Genomic DNA, 22569 nt, shown 5'->3' with positions numbered 1-22569 from the left:
GGTACACAGTTGGTGGAAATATAAATTGGTACAGCTATTATTGAAAACAGTGTGGAAGTTCCTAAAATGTTAAAAATAGAACAACCATATGATCCAGCAATCCCACTTTTGGGTGTTTATCCCAAGGACTTGAAATCAGAATCTGGAAGAAATACCTCCACTCCATATTCATTGTAGGACTATTCAAAATAGCCATGATGCAGATACAATGTGTTCATTTACAGAGGAATGGATAAAGAAAAGGTGTTACATTACATAATGGGATATTATTCAGCCTTTACGAGAAGGAACATCTTACCTTTGCAGCAACATGGATGAAGCTGGAGGATATTATGCTAAATGAAATAAGCCATCACAGAAGGACAAATATTGAAGAATGATCTCACATTTATGTGGAATCCAAAATAGCCAAACTCATAGAAGCAGAGAGTAAAAGGGAGGTTGCAGAGGTGAGGGGAGGGTGATGATCAAACATACAAAGTTTCAGTTTGCAAGATAAATACATTCTGGAGGTCTGCTGTCAATATATAGCATAATGCCTGCAGCTAATGATATGATATTGCATACTTAATATGTGCTAAGAAGGTAGATCTTATGTTAAGTGTTTTTGCCACAAAAGGAAAATAATAATATTGAAGGAAGGTCTGGGAAGAAACTTTGAGGAGTACTGGATATGATTATGGCCTTGATGGCGATGACAATTTCATGTGTATACTTATACCCAAACTAAGGCATTGTATGGTGAAATATGTATAGGTTTATCATGCCAGTCATACCTCAATAAAATGGTTTTAAAAAGAATAAGTAAAAATTATTGTCTTAGTTTGTGTTTCTCCAAAAGCCAACCCTGACACAAAGATCTAGGGCAAGTAGTTTATTTGGGAGGTGACCCCCAGAAGCATGGTGAGAGAGTGGAGCAGTGAGACAAAAAAGGGAGGAGACCCCCAAAATATGGGTTTCTGCAATGGACAACTGGGACCCAATCCTGCTGTGCACCCATCAAGGAACTAACTGGGTGGGACACACCTCAAAATTGTCCCCTCACAGAGCTATTTGCTAATCCACCGCAGGAGCCAATGAGAATGCACACGGCAGACCAGCTCCTCGGGTTGCTATTTGGCTGAGGACCCAGCGCTCCCGCACCGAAATTCCTGGCCACATGTGTATTGAGTCCACTCCTCCCACGGGCTGCTCCCACCAATGACTTGGTGTGGTGGGATTACTGAAGCAGATATATTCCTGACAGATGTGCGACTCCTTTCTTGGAGACTTCGGCTTGAGCACTTCCTAACATCTCTGCTCCCGCCATGTGGGATGCATGACCAAATTCCTGCTCACGGACTTCCTCAGGTCAGACATGCATCCTGGTCTCACAGTCCTCCTCAGCTTTCCTGGCTCCCTCCCTATTTCCTTTCGTAGGGCATTTCCCTTTTGAATTCCCTCTTAGCATCTGCTTCTCCGATAACCCAACTAAGCACATCCTCCACAGCGCATCTCTCCTGGGCTGAGGGTGGCTCCTGGGGACATAACTGCCCAGCATTTCTTTTTTTTTATTTTTTTTAAATTTTATTTTAATCATTGTTCAAATACAGCTTTCTCCCTTTTACTCCCAATCCAGCCCTCCCTCCCAACCCTCCCACTTTCCTCCCATTACCACCCTCCCCCTAGTTTTTGTCCGTGTGTCCTTTAAGTTTGTTCCCGTGAACCCTTCCCAATGTCCCCTGAAATTCCCTCTTCTCTCCCCTGTGGTCACTGTCAGCCTGTCCTCTATTTCAGTGTCTTTGGTTATATTTTGCTTGTTTCTTTGTTTTGTTGTTTCGTTTTCCTGTTAAAGGTGAGATCATATGGTATTTGTCTTTCACTGCCTGGCTTGTTTCGCTTAGCATAGTGCTTTCCAGCTCCATCCAGCATTTCCAATGAGCCCCATGCACTGGGTCCACCTCGGAGGAGCAGCAGACCCCCGCAGGCCAAGAGATGCAGTTTCCCAGAAGGGAACTGTCAGCGAGGGGCCCCTGGTTGAGCATGCAGGCAAGGTGTTCTCAGTGAGGATGTTTGCTGCAAGCATTATGGTTTGGTTATCTGTGCAAGCATGCAGATAGATTGCTGTGCCCTGTGAATGGGGCGAGGAGAGAAGAGGGGCTTTGGGCAGTGATATTCCCAGGCATGTGTTAGGGAAAATTAATGTTCTGCACAATTAGAGTTACTTTGCTTTTACCTTTTCCTCCATATCTGGAGGTTTACTTCATTTTCTTCCTGCTCCTTTTCTCATTACTTCCCAATTTGTGGTTATTGATTAAAATGGGAAATGCTTCATGTTCTGAATATTTACATCTTCTGGTAACAAAAAGACGTAAAAAGAATTTGAAGAAGAACTCGAAGCAATGAGTCTTACAGGAGGTATTTAATAGTGTCAGTTTTCTTCCTACTCAGCACCCCGGGGATAAAGGGCCATAGGAATAATAGGTAAGGTATTGAGAGTCATATTCCTCGTGTGGTCATAAATAGGATCAAAATGATCCAATTATATGAAAGCACTGCTGTAAACTATAAAGGGCAAAGAGATGTTAATTTGAGATCTTTTCAACTCATTATTTCTTAGGTTCAGATGGACCATGGGTCATGGCAAATTATCAGAAGCAGGACACCTGCAAGGAGAAAAGTTTCCCCAGAACATGGATAGTATATAATATAATATTTCCTTTCAAATGTGTGTTCCACTCTATTACCTTACTTTAAACACAACTTAAAACTCTTTTAAGAGATTCAGACAATACAAGCAATTTTTAGCTATTGAGAAAACATTCTTTTCCATATGTTAGACAACATACCATTTGTTGTAATTCCAGCATCCTTGAATGTTCTACATTTATTTGTAATTTAATAGAATTAGTCTTCTGCCTTTGGGATATTATAGTGCAATTTCATGTGTACCATTAAAAACATAGTTGATGTATTCTACTGCCTGACTTAGCTGCAAATGTAGAGAAATTATTGATGCTGCATGATAAAATGAAGAAACATGAAACCTTAAGAAAAATGAAGAATCTAATTTAACAGAATGGAAAATGCAGAGATAAAATCAAGACAGTGACTGATCCAGCACCATGTACTAATATATCTTTTATACTTTTTCTTCTTAAACTGAATGAAAGAGGTAGGTCAGAATTTGCATTGGAGTGAATCACTCAGATCAAGAGATAGGAAGGAGGAGATACATCTATTATCTGGTCAGTTTTACCAGACACAGTTCAATCGCTCCATGGTTCATCTGTCTTTTTTGAGCCATATTTGAACGGAGGTGACCCTCAGAACTTGTTACAAGATCTTATTATTTGAAAAACACTTTATTTTTGTATTTTCTTGAGACAGCCTCAAAGATTAATGCCTAAAATAAACTCAGCTGTTGAAAAATTTTTAAGATACAATCAGAAAAGTAATTCAACATATCCCCAATGCCTTTAACTGCGGTGATGAAATTCTAATCTGTAACAAACTTGGACAAAAGCAACAACAGTACTCTTGTGTTTTCATACCTCTTTATGGATGTCTTTCAGCTAACAATTTTAGCTTAAATTTTACCCAAGGCAATTAAATTTCACTAGAATTCTGTAGACACTTTCCTTCTCCTCTTACTATCCCAAGGAATATAGCTGGCACAAATTAAAGTACTACAGATGTTTCAGATTTATCAAAACAATGCAATGCTGTTTAAGCAAAAATAAAAGGGGAGACTGGGAAACGCTTAACTGAAAGTCAGTTCTACTCCAGGCTCTACAATTTAGTTTTATCATTGACCTTTGACCTTTCTTAGCTTCAACTTAGTTGTGAACTGAGAGGGTTTAACTACTCTTGTGTTCTAAAATACTACATTCATGTACATTTACTCTGTCTTATACTTGCTTATTGTCTGTCTCCTCACTGGCCTCTTATGTTCTTATATCTAGCCCAATACCTAGTACATGGTAAGGACTCAATAAATATTTGTTGAGTGATTGACGAATCACATGGAAGTAAATACAAATCTCTTTCTCTCTCTGTCTCTCTCTGCCTCATATGGATGCGTTCACTCAGGATATATGCTCACTAACTAAAGCTGAAAACTTGTCTGATTGTCACAGATGCCCACCATGCCTGAGATCTCAGAAACATCAGGGCCACGTGAACATGAAATAAAAGTCATGTGTAGGTGTCTGGGTATCTGAGCAGTAGGTCCTTTTCTTACACAGGCAAGATTTCCAAGGACAAATGGTGAAATAATGTAAGAATGGCATGCTTCCCTATTTCTGGGATAGAAATCCTTCCTACTGAGTGTAAATCCACAACTTTTAAAAACTTGGAGAACTAAATCACTCCACCAAATTCATCGAATATTTAGAATGGTGCAATTCCCTAGAAAGGACTGTTTAGGTACTACCACTTGAATATATAATTTGGCATCTTGTTGTAACATCAGGGTGTTGTGGTGAACCACCATGTACTCTTTTGGAATAACAAATTGATGATAGGATTGAGTACTCCAGACAACCTTTCAAGTTTTATAAATATTTATGAAAAATGAAAATGAACCCCCACAAAATAAATATCCTAGATTAGGAAAGAAATGCTGGCTCTATGCTAAATTAAAATATTTGGCTATATTTGGGGGACACTTGTGCACTATATAATTTTTATCTTTGAATATGAATGATATAGCCTTACGTAAGGTATTGTAAGGTGATAAAATAACTATTGGAGTTATCCCACTTAAATCTAGGACAGTGAAACTGTTCTGTATGATACTGCCATGGTAGATACGTGACATTTTTGCATTTGACTAAACCATAGGTCGAACCTGAATGCAGACATAAAGGGTGAACTCTAATGTAAACTAGGGACTTTAATGACCATGATGGCTCATCAATTATAACAAATGCACTATGCTAACATATTATGTTAATAATGGTGGAAATTGAGTGAGGGATGAGGGAGTATGTGGGAACTTTCAGAGTACAATCTGCAAATGTTCTGTATACCTGAAACTGCTTTAAAAATAAAACCTGCTAATTAAAAAAACTACTGAAGCTCTTCTACCTAAAGCCACTCACTCAGCAAATTGCTATATCAACCAACAATGAGCAAAGTGGCTCATTTATATCATGAATGGTGATTATTCACAAAGATGATGATGATTGAAGATGTAGTATTTTGACATAAAAAGTTCTTTACTGGCTCCAAACCCTGGGTATAGAATACAAAGAGTCTTTACAAAGACCTACATTCATCTTTAAGGAGAGAGCTTTCCATTTTGCACCTCACACTTAGCTCTGCCAAATTCTACACAACTAAATAATAGGATCAGAAGAATATGTCCACAGTTCATTTCTTGTCAGATAATGTAAGACAAACAAAAAGTTAACAATAAAGCAAAATAGCAGAGCGAAACAGCTAGAAGACCCAAGGAAATGATCCAGATCAGCCCCTTCTTCTTAGATAGGAAAAAATGAGGCACAACTATAAATCCCCTGTGACATAAAAGCCCTATGGAAAAAAATTATTCTGGTCAAATTATAGGAATACTTGAGCTATTTCCTGAGCAACAGATTAATATTTAACTTGTGATCACTATGAAGTTTATGGGCAATTGCATTTCCATTTTCATTTGGCTGCAAGAAAGCTCAGCACCAGATTTGTGGCCCATTTCCAACCAGTTTATAGGTTAAATCTTACTTCTGCCTACTCTGGCTTTCTGACTCATCTATGCAATTTTTGACTTATTGCTATCTCACTGCATTGAATGTGAGGTAGATGACCTTAAACAGTCCCTCCCCCAGCTCACTCTCTAATCCCCATCACTTCAATTGGGGAGAAATATGTGGATTAGTAGAAGACATTTCAAAAAGGGTGATCAAAGAGAAATTATTTTAGAATGGTGCTGCTCATCTTACCTGACCCAGATAGAGGTCCACGTGGTTCTCCATCAGGAGTTAGATCTTGTAAGGAGTGTGATTATATTGCAAGGAGTAAGATCAGAGTGATGCTCATTGTGAAATAGTCATTCCTCTTGAAATTAAACAAGTGTGTGTACATACCCCCAGGTGGTGCACAAGATGATTTACTGGGGTATAGAAAGGAAATACTATAATTTTTATTGAGCTTTGCAGTATCAAAAACAAAAATCAAAATTTAGGTATCCTATTACTTGTTTTCCTCGCTTTACTGAAAATGCAGGCATTTGCATTATCAAAGTTCCTTTTGAATATGAACTAACCTTTACAACACCCCAGGACCCAGAAACTATTATCTTCATTTGATAATTGGAGAGACTCCATTTTACAGGTGCGGACACCAAGACCACACACATCTCAGTTCCTCAAGAAGTTAGACTTCAAAAAACAAAAAGGGTTTATTTATCTACTTATCTGTAGAGAGAGGGGAATGGAGGGAGACAGAGAGGGAGAGAAACATCGTTGGGTTGCCTCCTGCATGCGCCCTGACCTGGGGACCAAACCCACAACCCAGGCCTGTGCCCTGATGGAGAATCTGAACCAGTTGTTCTTTGCTTTGTGAGATGATGCTCAACTAACTGAACCACACCGATCTGGCCAAGAAGTTAGAATTTGGGACCCAGTCAGAAAGCTGGGTTTTGTGCTGCCATGTTGACTGGGATACTGTTATAATATCAAGCATGTAAAATAATTTTGTGTGTTTCCAGCCACTTGACAAATAGAAAGTAAAGTAGTAGCTCTTGCATGCTTTGCTATATCCAAACTTACAGGCCATTATCTAACAGTTAAAATAAAAAGATCCTGCAACCAGATTTATGAAGGGTTTCTCAAAACTATGAAAATATAGTTTGCATTCCAACCCAGGTGAAAGTGCTCTGACTTTCTTCTAGGCAAGATCCATTTTCAGAGGGTCATGTCTACATTAGGGTTTTGACAGAGGCCTGCCAGCCCTCCTGGTTTTCATAGTCTCTTGCTCATTTATGGCTCTGCATTTATGTGGTAACAGATCATCAGGCACTCATGACAATATTTGGCAGTTCACAGTTCATGGAGGCAATGTGCTCTGAGTGATGGGGTTTACAATATCTACATGGCTATGATTATAAAATTGTGCATGGGCCAGCGAAAGAAAATAACCCAGCAGATTATATTTCAATGCACCCATTAGAGGATCAGCATGAGACACCATCAGTAGTAGAGGAATTCATCAACTTCATAGGCACCCAAGCAGTGTTAAAAGCTTTAACTTTACTAGAAATATAACAAGTAATAAAAACAGACAAGACCTGAAATGGTCTAATGGACCTAGCACAAATGTGGCAGAAGATTAACAGCACTAAATTCTCAGGCATGGAAACTTTCCCCAACATTTGGTAAGCAGTTTCTTGAAATTCAGGGCCTTGGGTACAAATCTTTGTGTCAGGAGCAATGAGTTTCGAGATGGACAAAATATCTTGGCTCTGCATAGTCACACGGAGTTCATACTCTTAAAAACTGTTCAAGTTCTTACGTTAATGCATTCTACCTTAACGCACTGCTGTAAATCCTGTTCCATCTATTTGTCACTGTTGTATCTACTATTGATGGAAATATTTTCTTTCATATAGATCACACTTCCATTTAGGAGCATCTACCAGGACCTTCCAGAGCATTTTTTTAAAAATTTTATTACAACATATTTGAAACACACAGAATGCTGTAAAAGCAATATAATAAATTCCATCTCACCATCCAACTAAAGGATTATATTGTCAATACATTTGAAGCCCTCTATAAACTCTTCCTCAAATACATTCTACCCTCAGCAATACCCCTTGGCTGAATTTGGGATTTTTATCATTCCTAATGCCCAATGAATGTATAGATAGTGAACAACTAGTATATAGACATACTTTACATACTGTATGTGTATCTCTAAGGAATATTTACTATTATTTTGCATATTATTAAGATTTATAGAAATAGAATCATTTAAGGGTATATGGGTATAGTTTTGTAACTTGCTACTTTGTTCAACATTATTTTTGGTGGGGCATCCTTGTTGATGCCTGCAAACTGAGTTCATTCATTTTCATCACTACATAGCTTTGTGTAGTGATTCCATAATTTATTTAACCGTTCCCCTAAAGATGTTTTCTGTTAAACAGCTTGTAATTATTATATAAATTACAAGCACATTTTTGTAACTTTCAGTGTGCACTAATGTCATTGAAGTAAGCATTACCTGAATATTGGTGGAATGTGGTCCTTGGCGGCAGACCCTGAAACATATGTACTTTATGTCTTTGAATGTTTGTGGCTAAACCATTTTCTTTATTTCTTTTTCCACCAATCATATGATATTTGCAATGATCATATTTGTTATTTTATTATTATTATTTTTTTTTCTGAAATAAGTAGCCTATATGTCTAAGGCCAGTAGCATTGTCTTATTTTTCTATGTATTCTTAACACATAATGCAGTGCCCAGTTCTGTCCATAGACATTCATGAGCCGTCTTCATCTGAAAATAAAAACGATGCTTTGTGGACACATTTCTACTGACCAGAGATAGTTATGGAGAGGGCAGCGTCCTCTCCACAGTTTAACAAGTATTATGCAAAAACAGGAAATATAAGAGTAGATCAGAAACTGAGTGGAAAAGAATGCAGATGAGTCCCATATGTTGTCTGAATCTAGTTTTGTTGTTTTTTTTTTACTATGTCAAACCTGGGCAACTATACTATTTTTAATACTTTTATATTATAAAAACTCACAGTGCCACTGTAATCTGACTTCTCTTAGGTGTTTCAAAGTTAAAACATAGGGGTTTTTTTTTCAAGTAGTAAGGGAGTAGTATGTATAAGAAATATTTAGGCAGAGATAGAGAATAATCATAATTTTACTTCACAGTGAATAAACAAGAGTGGTACAACTGATGAATAGCTACATAGCTGCAAGCGACTCCTGCCCAACAAGTTCATCCATTTGAAATAAAGTGTACTTGTGATCAATAGGTGAAGCACCTATTATCTTAAATGCCTCTGGGAGGACAAAGAAGAAAACGGAAAGCAAGAATCAGCAATCCAGGACATACATGGTTGCTACTACAATCCTCTTTTTCCACATTAAAAAAAAAAGATAATTTACTCTGTTTTTTTAAACAATTTTCAATTAAAAAAGTAAGATGTGGTCACTTTGGAAAATTTAAACTATCCAAAAACTGACATGTAAAAAAATAAAATTCAATACTAATCTTAATATTTATATATATATATATATATGCACTGTTAACATTTGGCATATATATATGCTTTTAAAATATGAATATGTTATAGAAACTATTTTATGAACTTTTAAACTAAGCAATAGATTATACATAGTTTTTGTCTGCATTATTCTTCTTTATCCTCATTTTTAATAGTTCCATATTATTCTATCATGTGGACAGGCCATAATTAGTTACCATGCCTCAGTTTTTGAACATTTGTTTCTAGTTTTTTACCCTTATTGGCAATGTTGTAGTAAACATTTTTATTGGTAAACTGATGTGGACCCTGGCCCCCAGGATCCATGTGTTGCGGCTGCAAGAGACGAATTCACACGGACTACAGAAGTCCTGTGGAGAAAAAGGGATGGCATGGCCACTCTCTGAGAGAGAGAGAGAGAGGGAGAGCCCCAACCCCTACCTGGACAGGCTTTTATTGTTCTTCTGGGTACATTACACTGAGGATGGTCCTCATTTACTATGCACAGGTTCACTGTAAGTGATTACCGTTTACAGATAACAAAGGAAAGAATGTTGCTAATTACTTCAAAGAGAAGGATGTTACAGATCAAGGGGAAAAGTGGTTGAACTGTTCACACTCCATACTTGGGAGGTTTAGCACAGATTTTAGGAAGTTACTTTAGAGATATGCAGTAAGCATTTGCTGCCTCAATCCAGGGTGAGGGAGTTTTGGCGAAAGTAAGTCCCATAGCAGCTAGGTACAATGAAGGCCTGATTCCCCATGGGAGAACCTATCTGTGAGCATGGGTCCTGTGTACCAGACCTCAGTCCCCACTGGCCTTTCCAAGTGGGAGCTGGGCTAAATTTCCCATGCCACGCAGAATGATCCCCTAGACTAAACCTTTGTATACGTCTATGATTCACCTAGGATAAATTCTTAGAAATGTGACAGCTCAATCAAAGCCATACACATATATTGAGTTGGCCAAAAATTCCATTTAGTTTTTCCCTTAAAATAAAAGACAGATTTTTCATTTTCACCAATAACTTTATTGATTTGAATATTTTGAGCATGTTGGCTATTTCCTGTATGACATAATGTTGGTTGTTCTCAATTAATGTTATGATTTGACCATGATTAACATCAACTGGTCTACCCAACTATGGAGCATTGTCCAATGAGAAATCTCCAGCATGAAACTTCGTAAACCACTTTTGACACATTTTATCAGTCATGGCACCTTCTTCATATAATGCACAATTTTTTTTTTGCATTTCAGCAGCATTTTTACCTTTCATAAAATAATAAAGCATAATATGCTGAAAATGTTGCTAATTTTCTTCTATCTTCAATATTAAAATGACTACACAAAATTCAACAATTTTGGTAAGTTTTTAGTGTACACTGATATGACAGCTGTCACAATACAATTTAATAAAATTGTTTCAAATGAAGTTAAAGACGCTAAGTGCCACTAAAGCCATCATACAGAAAAACCAAACAAAATTTGGCCAATCCAATATAATATTTTTCTTATGTGCTGCCAAATTGCAGTCCAAATAATGTGTACTGATTTTTACTCTCATCACCACAATTTGAGAATGCTTGTTTTGTTTTTCAAAAAAAATTTTAGTACATTGTTTGAGTAACCTTAAGTTTTCACTACTTCCTATATCTACATGCTTTGCCAGGTGACTTTGCAGTGGTCTCCTGCTATGCCTGAAGCATAATTCCTTGCTTCTGACCTTGACTGTGTGAACTTTCTCAATGGGATGTTTGCAGTAATGATGCATAGAGAGTCTTCAATAGTGCTTACATAACTGGGTTTGATCACTTGCACCTCTGCCATCGCCATGCAATGACATTGCCTATGCCCATTTACTGGTCGCAGGAAGAGGGTAGGAGGTAAGCACAGAAAAACCACCCTCATTTAGCCACCAAGTGTGTAGCTGAGTCCAGTAGAGACCAGAAAATCCACTCAATTGTGCCTTGCCAGGATTAGGCAACACCCAGCTGACCTACAGGTGGTAGAAAGTAATAAATTATTGTTATATTTAGCCACTGAGTTTTGGGGGTAGCTTGTTATGCAGCAATAGCTAACTAATATAGTTGCTATTCTTCCCACAAACGGCTAAAATTTAGATAAAAGTTTACAGATTATGAAGTATTTTCAATATACAAGGTCAGTTCAGAAGGTATCCAGTCATGTAATGTGAAAAATAGAGACATTTATTGGAGAAGATACAAGAAACAGTGTACATAGGACAATGATGCCTCAGTCCCCTTCAAAGTAGGCACCTTGGGACCTCACACAGTTCTCCCAAATGCTATCAGTTGTCCCATCATATTTTCCTGAATCTCATCAATGGCCTGAAATCTCTTACTTTTCAAAAGTGATTTTAGTTTGGGGAAAAGCCAGAAGTCACAGGGCACCAAATCTGGGCTGTAGGGGGACTGAGTCACCTGGGTTACTTGATGTTTTGCTAAAAAACTCTGCAAGAAACATGATGCATGAACATGCATGTTGTTGTGATGAAGGTGCCAATCACCAGTTGCTCATAGGTGTGGCCTTCTGAATCATCCAAACAGTTTCTGCAGAGGAATCTTCAAGCTTACCAGAAAATTTAATGCAGATTCATTGCTCTACTTGCTCAGTCATTTTGAATGTGATGTCCACACAGTACACATGCTCACTCAAAGGCATCTACCATCCCCGCTGACTAGTACAGTGAAGTCATCATTGTTCACCCGCGTGCATTCCAGTCCACTTTCCTTGCCAGGTTACACCAATGTCACACAAACCATTCTTGTTATATTAACAATGGCTGGAATTTTTCCAGACAGATCTCATATATTGTCATTCATTACTAACATAATTTTATAAATCAGAAAATCAGAGTTCAGGAAAATTATGATTTAGCCAGGTGCTCCCAGTTATTAAGTGCCAGAGTCAGGATTCAAACAGAAATCTTATAATCATGCCCTTTTCTCTATTTCAAACTTTTTCTGTGAAGAACCAGATATACATTATTTTAGGTCTTGCAGACAGTACATTCTCTTGTTGCAACTACTCAGCTCTACCATTGTATCACAAAAGCAACCGTAGACAATACATACATGAATAGGTGTAGCTGTATTCCATTAAAACTTTATTTACAAAAACCACCAAGGGCACCCTGCAGGAAATGTCTGTGGCTGACATTCCACCCTCCAAGTCAGTGGCTACACCTTCTTCCAACAGTGCTAACAAAGGTGCTGAAAGTTTGATACCATGGTTTCTGAAGAATGCAGACTACCTATCTAAAATTTATCTCTATGTCTATGTCTATATATCTATAACTATATCTATATCACCTACAGATATATATATATATATCTGATATATATAGATATGCCTATATCCCAGTATGTATCTAATATGTATCTAAATTCATATCTAAACCTATGCATATATATCTCAAGATTTCACAGATTCAGAAGTGACAGATACTCACCTCGCTCAATTTCATTTGAAAACTGAAGCTACCAGGGAATCACCGTAAAAATACACACACACACACACACACACACACACACACACACAACACAACTACTGATAATATGCCTCCTTGAAAGCAATCACAGGTCGAAGGCCCACTGCTGCAAAGGAGATGATGGTTGGAAAAATGTATAAACGGCTGCTGGTCAATCATGAAAATAGAAAATAACCGAGCAGAATCCATCAAAATAGGTGATGTGTGAAAATGAGAATTTCCTAACTTGGTTCACAAAGGAGCGATTTGAAATGAAAACCTATGAATGCATGAATGAATGAACGAGTGATTGAAGAGGTGCTTAGGGAGCTAATGTCAACCCAAGTTGATCTCAGTAAAGGTTAATTGAGACAAGGCAGCTGTCTCATCTGCTGGGGGATGCAGCTCACATTGAGAGGCTTGGCAGTGACGGTATTTTGCACAGTTTTAAAGTGATCAGAACCATTTTCAGTGATCTTTTGGTTTAGAAGAGCAAAGTAATAGGGCTGCGTAGTGTAGATAAGGATAACGGGCGATGCCGAATTTTAGGACTGAATCCTGTCTCCTTCCTTTACTAGTTGTGTGACTTTAGGAAAATTGTTTAGCTCACCTCACCCCAGGGTCTATTAAAGAATAGATGTTGCCTCATAGACTTATTTTGAAAATTAAATGAGACAATTCACTTAATATGCTTAGTACAGTCTCTGACCATGTAGAAGACATTGATAGATTATTAGCTATTTGCTAAAGCCAATGCTGGGTGCTGAGGATAAAACAGGATCCCTGCCCTTGAGAATCTCAGAGTCTAGTGGGAGACACAGATCGATAACAGGCCACTACAGTGAAGTGCGAGATGTGGCATAGCAAGAAATTTTATGAGAAATCTTGGGGGAAAAGAGAAGGAAATGACAAATCCTCTGTATTGATAGAAGTGTGTATGTGTCTGTGTATGTGTGTTTGAGTATGTGAGTGTGTGAGTGTGAGAGAGATTATTATGAATGTTGTTAATATAAGAATAAATTACAATGACTACACTGTAATTTCTTTGAGGGTAGGAACTAGACGACTCCCCAACCCAACACAACTCTTTAAGCTCAATCATAGTTTGATGAACAGTTGTTGATTTATAAATTATAATAAAGAAAATCTTTACTTAGTAAAAAATTAAAAATTATAGTTCAGTGTTTGAAGAAGAGAAGTGATCTGTCTAGAAGTCTCTGCTGGCCTTGTGGTCAGGTTCCACATTATAGAGGCTCCATTGGCTTATACGGTATTACTGTTAAGAGTTTTTCCATGAGTGAAATATGAGTTTGCATTTCCAGTTCAGCCCTAATTTACTGACTGTGAGACCTGAGGTAAGTGTGACTTGACCCTTCTAGGGAAGTTTATTTGTGTGTAAAATGCATTTTGGGTTGGGGGTTAAGAGCCTCAGCCCTCTGGCTGGGCTGCCTCAGCCCATACCCTGGCTTTGTCACCAGTTAACTGCATCATGGTGGACAACATAGTGTGAGTTTCCCACAAAGCTGGCCCTTAAACAAGGACTTGGGTATAGGTCATTTACTTGGGGGGTAATCCCAAGAATCACAAGTGAGTGAGTGGAAGGAGAAGCACAGGAAAGTGGAAAAAGCTCCCCGCCCAGTGCTACCGGTGGGTTGCAGTTGGGAGAGCTCAGCAGTCCAGGAGGTCCTCCACGTCCATGGGGTGGGATGAGGAGCAGGCCACAGGATTGTTCTTTCACGGGGGGTGAGCTGTTATTCATGCACCAGCTTGTGAACTTATCTTTTTAATTTAAATACATTTCACAGGTAATACTGTGTAATACTGTAAGGTTACAACAAGTTGACTTGACAATTTACGTATCGTAATATGATTGTCATTGTAGCAATAGCACCTCTATCACATAATTATCATTTTGTTGTTTCTGTTGTGGGAATCAAGATCCAGTCTCTTAGTAAGTTTGATGAAACCATAGAGTATTGGTGTCTGTATTCACTGTACTTCACGATAGGTCACCAGCATATATTTGTCTACTAGTTCCACCCTTAGACAACATTTCTTCTATTCTCCCACCTCCCTGCCACTGACAACCACCATTTCACTCTCTGTGTTTATGGGTTTAGATTTTTTTAGATTCCACATTTAAGTGATATCATACAGCATTTTTCTCTCTATGACATCTCATTTAGCATACTGTCCTCAAGATCCATGTTGCAATGACAAGGATTTTCTTCTTTCTTGTGGCCAATAATATTCCATTATATAAAATCATATTTTCTTTATCCATTCACCCACTGACAAGCGCTTAAGTTGTTTCTTTAACCTTAACTCTATCATGAATGATGCTGCAATGAACATGGGAGTGCATATTCATCTCTTTGATATGCTGCTTTCTTTCTTCTCTCTCTCTCTGGATATATAACTAGAGGTGGAATTGCTGGATCATATGGTGAACTTCATTGATTGAAAGTTGTCCCTGAAAGTGATGAAACACTCAGCTCTTCCAGGCTGCCCTACTAGCAGGTTGAGCAAACTCCCTTGCTTCTGGAGAAAGCTGAATGGCCTTGAGACCACGGCACCTGAGGCGAGAAGCTGTCTTTTTGTCAGAAGTGCCCACAGCAGCTGCAGGTGCCACTGTAGCTCTGGGTGAGCCCTGGGGATATGAGGAAGGCATCAGCGGTGTCTGCTGCGTACTCTAAGTCTTTTTTCTTTTTTTGGTCTGTACATTAAAAACAAAAATAGAATGTATAAGGGAGAATTTACAAATGACAACTAAATGCAGAACATGGTCTTTGATTAGATCCAGGATTTTTAAAATGTAGCCATAAAGAACATGATTAGAATACTTGAGAAAATTTAAATATGGTCAATCTATTAAGTAACATTATGACATCAATATTAAATTCCTTGTGTAAGATAGTGATACTTTGGCTATTTAGAAGATGATCCCAATTCTCAGGAGATATATGCTGAAGTATTTATGGGCAGAGTGGAATGATGTCTACCACTTTCTATAGTCCCTGAAAAAAATTAAACACACATATGCATGCAGAGAGAGAGAGAAAGAGAGCAAGCACAAATGTGACAAAATTTTAGCAACTGGTAAGTTTGGGTTAGGGCATACAAGTGTTCACTATGCTGTTCTTTAATGAACTTTATGCTGTCTTCACATTTTTTTCAAAACAGCATAGGAAAAACTGTAAACAGCAGTAGAATGTGTTTCCCAGAGCTACTGGGAGGGTTAACTGAGAGCCCCTGGTGGAGGAATATGTAGTGTGGCTAAGAGCAGACTTGGTGCAGGCTGTCTGAGCTCAAACTGACTCTCCCAATAGCTCCCTGGGCGATGGCAGGCAAGAGGTTTACCTGGGGTGCCTAAGATCCCTCACCTGCCACTCCAGGCTAATTAAAATATCTACATGTACCTGCAATACTTTTCTTAATTTATCAGTGAGAGAAGTTAGGAATTAACTTTAAAAAAACAGCAAATGGGAAACAAGTTTTCCTGAAAGTCAGTCACATCTATAGTACATCCCAGAAAAAAGGAGGGACAAGACAGGTCCCACCCACTTTCATGAGTTTCATCAAATACTGAACCTATTCAAGGGTGGAGAGAAAAGGCAACTTTAAAAAAGGAAGATGTTATTAAATGAGACATATACTAGACTTCTTCCTAAGAGTACCATGTAGGGAACATATTTTCTAAACTAGAGCTAGGAAGTGGAATGTGGAATCACTCCATCTTCCTCCCCCTGAGAACAGTGCCTGGCATAAGGTTCATATATAACCACTGTTACATAGCATCATCATTATCATCCATCATCATTATCATCCTCATTGCCACAAGTGACCATACGTCCTGGTTTTCTATTGTTCTTTCAAAAGGGTCCCAGCTTGGGCAATAGATACAATCACTCCATCATTATCTGACCAAAGTGCTAGAAAATTGTTAAATAAAGTTATGTAAGAACAGTAATACTTTCATTGCTGCTGCTTCTGGTTCTCTTCTTCATCTTCCTCCAAATCCTCATTCTATCTGGGTCAGGAGCAAGACAGTGTGGCACTAAGTAGCAGGCTGGGAGCCACTGAGGAGCCACAATGGGGTTCAGCACCAGGCCCAGACCGTAGAGTGGATGCCCAACAAAAGTCAGAGAATAGAAGATCCAGTCGTGGGACAGTTGGTCCTGGAAGGACCAAGGAAATGCTGGATCACTGGGCTGGCCCCAGGCATGTGACAGTGGAGGAAAGTAGTGGCTTTGTTAGTGGAAATGTTGCTACAGGTAAGAATAAAGGTCAAAGGAGAATAAAGTAGAAGGTGCAGCTGCTAGCAAGCCAGAGATCAGGAAAATGGTTTTCACTGTGTTTAAGTTTCTAAGGCTTACAGTTGCCCTGCCTGAGGAAGGACCTTTTCCCAAAGGCTGATATATTGTGGTTCAGAGGCAGTGTGGTGAGGAAGAGAGCACTCAGGTCAGGAGACCTAGCTTTCTGTCCTAGCTCTGCTACTGAATTGATGAGAGGCCTTTGGCAGATGACATTCAATCCCTAAGCCTTGATTTCCTTACCCATAAAAATGAGGCATCAGTTTCCCCCATCCCTTCTAATCCTATAGAGACAGAGTGGTGGAGAACACAGATGCTAAGAATGAGACAGAGCTGGTTTCACTTCACACAGGTAGGTCACTCAACACCACTCAGCCTTGATTTCTTCAGCTGTTACATGGGGAAAATAATCATACTTCTATCGTAGGGATGTTATCAAAATTAAGAAAGGTAAAACACCAGCCAAGTGCCTTGTGACAGAGGACCACATATAATAATATGTACGATTAGATTGAGCTGCAAATAACAGAAATACTCCCATACAGCAATGACTTTAAAAGATAGAAGTTTATTTCTCTCCAATATTCAAGATGTTAGACCAGGGGTTATATGGTATTCACTGTGCTAGGGACTCAGGGATTTTATAGCTTGTTGCTCTGCACTGAATGGCTGCCTTTCCCAAGGTCAGCAAATGGCCTAGGCTGGATGCTGGGAAACGTTATCTTTATCTTGGGCAGTGATTGATTGAAAACCAGAAAATGTGTTACTATGGAAAGAAAAGAGAAATAGATCTTGAGGACAATGGTAGTCTGTCATAGCCCTCAAAAAGTAGTAATTGACATTGGCATCATTATTGTAGAGTTATTTACAGTGTACTGTAGTATATTGTATATGTTTGTTTTTAATATTCCAATAATCCTACATGTAAGAATTAAATGTCTACAGATGCTCAAATTAAAGGGATTAAAGAGAACTACCAAGGATATTTTTATAAAAACTGTTTTCCACTAGAGTTTTACTTTCACCTCAGACACTGGGGAGTTTAAGGATAGATAATGAAATGTCACTCTGGCATCTGATTTCATATTCATAACAATGTGGAAAAAGTGGATTATGTCCTAAAATGATTATAAAACCAGGGTTGGGCTGATGAACTGAAGATGATATAGAAGAGAAATCAAGCAACCATAAGGCCCGTAAATTTCTGGAAATAGTACATTTATTTCAAAAGCACAAAATGAAAATCAATTCCAATTTCAAATAAAGAATATATATACTGGAATTAAATGATCTTAAAATGTTTACGCTACATTTTGGCTCTGAAAGGAAGAAAAACATCTAGAAGTGTGTGTGGTATAAGAACAGCTATATTAAAAAAAATAGGAAACCAGCCTTCAGGGTAGATATTTTTAATTGGCATCATATGAGCCAATAAGACACATACATCACAATAAACTAGACATTAGAAAGCTGAGAGATAAACAGTAAAAATACATTGATCTAAAGATAAATGTTAAAAAAATGGAAAAATATGGAATATACATACCAAGATTCCCTTCTCTCAAGCTATGTTTAATGCTATCTGAAACGTTTCATTTGCTGACACGTACATGAAAATCCAAACACAAGACTGAATCTCTGAGAGCAATAGTTTCCAGAGACACAGTAGAACCCTAAACTTTTTCCCTTTTTAACTTCATAATCTTTAATTACCCTAACATAATTGTCTGTGCATTAATTTCTCATCAGTCATCTCTTCTGCATGATGAGGCTAAACACTACAATGAATATTGGTGCAAAGCCACTCCTTTCTGTGCGGTCACCGTCCCCCCTACACATACACCTGGTAGCGTATTAACACGCCAGGCAGGGAGCACAAGGAGCACAGGGAAACATCAGCATAATTAAATAATGCCATCAGCCTCTGAAGTGTGCTCCCAACTGTGCTGCTCCCCACGATGGTGAAGGTGAAGTTAAATATGGATCCCCTAGGGGTCTGTTTTGCAAATCTAACTTTTCTTTCTTGCATCCCATCAGAAGAGCTAAAACAGGATATAGCACCTGGGAGGCAGAGACCCCAGCTCTTTCCTCTATTTCAATAATTTTAAGCTCATTTCACAAAAATACCTAGCTATCATTTATGTCTATATATTAATACCTGTTTGGGACATGGAAAATTCACATAAATTAAGCTAACTCATGAGTCTAATCACCTACTAGGAGTCGAACACGTGGTGTCTGCCTTGGGCGAATGGAGTGCATTTTCTTGCTTGACCCCATGCTCCTGTAACAGCCCACTTCAACCAAACCCTCTCTTTCCTGGCTCCCTTCACTTGGCAGCTCAACAAAGTCTGCATCTGAACCTCTAGCAGATTCATATCAGAAGTGCTTTTTGTAATAGGAGCTCTTTTCATTTCAGATTTCCTTTGTTTTGTTTTCTTTTTTTTTTTTTGATTGTTGTTCATGTACAGTTGTCTCCATTTTCCTGCCACCACTTTCCATGCCCTCCCCCCAGCCCACTCCCACCTCCCACACAATTTTATCCTTTCCCTCTTTGGCTTTGTCCATGGGTCCTTTATACATGGTCCTTGACAACAATTTCCCTTCTTTCCTCTATTATCCCCCGCCCCCTCCCCTCTGGTTACTATTAGTTTGTTCTTTATTTCAATGTCTCTAGGTATATTTTGCTTGCTTGTTAGTTTTGTTGATTATACAGATTCCACTTACAGATGGGATCATATAGTATTTGTCTTTCACCAACTGGCTTATTTCACTTAGCATAATGCTCTCTAGTTCCATCCATGCTGTTGTGAAGGATAGGAGCTCCTTCTTTCTTTCTGCGGCATAGTATTCCATCTTGCAAATGTACCATAGTTTTTTTGATCCACTCAATTACTGATGGGCATCCAGGTTGCTTCCAGCACTTGGCTACTGTAAATTGTGCTGCTGTGAACACTGTGGTGCATAGGTTCTTTTGGATTGGTGTTTCTGGATTCTTAGGGCATAAGCCAGCAGTGGAATTGCTAGGTCAAAAGGCAGTTCCATTTTTAGTTTTTGAGGAAATTCCATACTGTTTTCTATAGTGGCTGTACCAGTCTGCATTCCCACCAACAGTGCAGTAGGGTTCCCTTTTCTCCAAAACCTCACCAGCACTTGTTTGTTGATTTATTGATGTGGCCATTCTGACTGGTGTGAAATAGAATCTCACTGTGGCTTTAGTATACATCTGTCTAAGGGCTAGTGATGCTGAGTATCCTTTCATATGTCTCTGGGCCTCTGTATGCCCTCCTTGGAGAAGTGTCTGTTCAGGTCCTTTGCCCATTTTTTAATTGAGCTGTTTGTCTTCCTGGAGTGGAGTCGCATGAGTTCTTTATATATTTTGGAGATCAAACCCTTGTCTGATGTATCATTAGAAAATATATTTTCCCATATGGTTGGTTCCCTTCACATTTTGCTGATGTTTTCTTTAGCCGTGAGAACCTTTTTATTTTGATGAAGTCCCATTCGTTTACTCTTTCCTTTGTGTTCCTTTGGTTTTTAATGCCTTGTATTATATTGTCTGTGGATGGCCTTGCAGCCTTGTCCACTTACTTCTCTTTTTACTGATTCCACCCCCCTCTTTTTCACCCCTTGGCTCTGCCCTTCTCATGTCTCTGTCTCTCCGCACTCATTCCTTTCTCGAGTTACCTTCTTCCTTGTTGGTGATGCAAACTAATATTCTCTCTTGCAACACTTTCCCAAATGTGGAGGTAAGGTGCAGAAGCTTGTGCTTTGTCACTGATTCTTCTCAGCCAGGGAAAAATACATGGGACTTACAGACGGAAGATGAGACTTTGGAGACCTGGATCTGCCCAGACTAGCTGTTGGAGGTCAAACAAGTCATTTGTTACCTTTCTGAGCCTCTGGTTCTTCACCTATAAAATTGGAGTTGAAGTGTAACAGACTAAGCTTGTTATATAGTTTAGATGAGATAATGCATATGAAAGATTTGTTAAAACTACAGACTTATCCAAATCTTAGTTATTGTTATAAAAATTGGCTAGTGAATTGACTGATAGATTCAAGTAGGTTGCTGTCAAAAAGTTGGATATTGAGAAAGATTAAGTGAATTTTATTTTTCATCTGGATGTTCGGCATCATGCATGCATAACCACAGATACTTTTATAACATTTCTGTGCACATGTATCTTCCTGAAAATGAAGTGGATTCTATACAGGGATGGGCAAAAGTAGGTTTACAGTTGTTCATATACAAAATGTGTAATACAAGAATAAATAATAATACAAAAATAAACTGTTCACATACAACTGTAAACCTATTTTTCACCACCCTGTATACAAAAGGATTAATTCTCAGTAAGTTTGTCTGAATATAACTGCTCCTCTTTAAGAATTCAGCTATAACTTCAACCATCTGAATCATGCCCTTTCTCTACAATTAACCCAGAAGACTTCGGCATGTGTCTATCTTATCAACTTGCTTCCCTGAGGAATCTTCCAGAGCCTTGGGATCAGACTAACTAGGTGTGAATGTATGAATCCTGGCCCCACCACTTTATAGCTATGTGACCTTGGGAAAGCACTTAACAACACTGAGCTTCAATTTCCTCATCTGTAAAATGGAGCATAGTGTTGGTTAATCTCTGTTTGGCTCTCACCCCAAACAAAGCCCGTAATCCTTGCTTCTGTGCCCTGGGAGTCTAACCGCCTATAGATAGCATCCCTGAGATTCACTTGGGCATAGCCAGTGGGAGACCAGCATGCAGAGGAGAGGTTGGGATAGTTCTTAATCCTCTCTTGCCTCTCAGCACTGCCAATCTAATAGTGGCCTTATGCCTTTCAGACCAGCTTGGGCAGTGGCTTGTCCTCCTTGGTGCTAGCAATAACTGGGCTCTAGTACAATGTTCCTTTTCTTTCTGCTTACATCCTAGGGAAGCTCACCCTTATACTAGGCTCTGGTGCCTCACCATCCCTGTTGGTTCTCATAATGCTGCCCACACCCTGGTAAATAAATAGGCTCTTCACTAAATTGTCTTTGTGATCATATTTTTTGGAGTGCTTTCTGTACCCTGCTGAGATGGTGGGCACTTGTCTATGTTTGTGGATTGAGGATTAAATATATAATGTATGTAAAGATTAGAACAGGGGCTGAGATGAAGAGCTCAACAAACATCTGCCACTATCATCTTGCTCGTGACCCATTTCTGAAATCTTAGTTTTCTGTCTTACTTTCCAACTCAGCCTAGAAATCAGCCTTCAGTTCCCCACTATCCCATGCCTACCTCAGTTCCAAACCCCTCCCTGACCCAGGGGTTGAGACTCCAGTTCTCCAGATTGTCCAGCAAGGAGATTGGATAACAGCAAACACTTCCAAAAATCACATATTCACACTGTTAAATAAAATATATCAAAAAATTACCAACACAATTAGAAAATACATTGAGTGACCACATCCTTAACTCTTGTTCATGAATTATAACTTTGGTATATGCATGCAACAGAATAATTTGTGGAGAAATAGATGAAAAACTAATTGTTAACCTCTTAACAG

Source organism: Phyllostomus hastatus, unplaced genomic scaffold (assembly GCF_019186645.2).
Source record: "Phyllostomus hastatus isolate PE091 unplaced genomic scaffold, TTU_PhHast_1.1 phas_contig_137, whole genome shotgun sequence".
NCBI classification, from domain to species: Eukaryota; Metazoa; Chordata; class Mammalia; order Chiroptera; family Phyllostomidae; genus Phyllostomus; species Phyllostomus hastatus.
The sequence above is the reverse complement of the archived record's forward strand: the minus strand, read 5'-3'. Positions refer to the sequence as shown.